Source organism: Monopterus albus, unplaced genomic scaffold, assembly GCF_001952655.1.
Source record: "Monopterus albus unplaced genomic scaffold, M_albus_1.0 scaffold14.1, whole genome shotgun sequence".
Lineage (NCBI taxonomy): Eukaryota > Metazoa > Chordata > Actinopteri > Synbranchiformes > Synbranchidae > Monopterus > Monopterus albus.
This window is the reverse complement of record NW_018127894.1, coordinates 3635128-3636696: the sequence shown is the minus strand read 5'-3', so window position 1 is coordinate 3636696 and position 1569 is coordinate 3635128.

The following is a 1569-nucleotide window of genomic DNA, read 5'->3' as shown; positions in this document are numbered from 1 at the left end:
GCCATGCCGGGCGACGTCACGGTCCTTGATTGAATTCTATTCATAAAGGGCTTTTTGAACCACTCTTAGTCTAACCCATCACCTAGGACCTGTTTGTTTACACATCAGTCTGTATTTAAAGTCCTGTCAACAAGTTTAGCAGATTCTAGTCATACTGTATTTTTTTATATTTATTTTTTATTTTAAAGTTTCTGTTAATATATTTTCTATTGTGGATCTTTTTCCACACACACAAACTGCTCTGTCTTACTGTAACTTGTTCCTGCAAAGAGACATTTATTCACAAACTCAAACTTAAATGTTTGTGTTAAGTGAAATAGGATTCAAGTTTGTGACTGGTCAATGAAGAATTGTGGACACATGTTTTGACTTGATGGGCGTCAGGTTACTAAACACGGGGCTGAGACAACCACAAATACACTCAAAAAGACTAGAGAGATGTAAAACGGTCACACAGAAAGCCACAAAGAGAGTCAAAAAGACCAAAGAAGACACAACAGTGACAAAAGACACAAATCAACTAAGCACCCTGAGGGATTTGGTCCTATGTAGGAGGGGTGCGGTCTCATAATCTGTCTCTGTATGGGCTACTTAAAGTTGGCAAAGGCTGCATCACTGCTGTAATGAGACTGGCATGAATTACTAGCAGTTCATCCCACTAAGAACAATACCGCACTGCAGTAGCTATTTATAATGTTGTTCATTGCAAAGAGCAACAGCTTTTTACACTAAGATCTCTGCACTTACTAAGTCGCAAATGTCACACTATATTTGCGATGGCAATGTTAAGTATAATTTTTATTTTTTTCCATTTGCTAATGCGTCACATTGCAGAAAGCTTGTTTCAAGCAGCCCGTTTTTATAGAAAAACAAAAACAATCTGTCAGAGTGGCAGTTATCTACCGAAGGGAAAATGAGAGCAGACAATCACTAGTGAAGTGGAGCCTCTTGTCAGATCACGTGGGTGTTTTGTATATTGTTCAACAACTGCTTACCAGTAACCACTTGCACTGTGACAGAGGAGAACAATACATAATCTTCCAGCATTGCCTCTTGGTCAAGTGGAATAATGTAACTGTAAATCACTGTATCAAACCCCGAGCCCTTTTACAAGTGGATGCTATTTTACTGTCAGTTAACACTCTGGTAAACTCTGACCAAATTTTACATTTGTTTAGGGTTATTATGTTGCTGACATTTCAGAGTGCTATGTTTTGTTTAACATATGATGGGAAAGAGAGGAGAAAATATAGTTGTCGTGTTTGTAAATGTACACTGCCTGGCCACTTTATTAGGTACACCTGTACAATTGTATGCATTTCAGTGTAACACTTCCACCTCAACATCTGTGTTTATGAAGCTCAAAATGTTTCTGTTTTTGGTGAAATTGTCATAAATGGGTAAATTCAATCATGTATTTATTATTATTATTATGTGCAGGTGTTAGAATTGTTATCAAAATACTAAACAAAGAACCTCAGGTAGTAACAGGATCCATCTTCAAGTTTTTTCCATATTTCCTAACAAATGTCCACATTATTCATCGTAGTAATCTGATCAGTTCAGCAG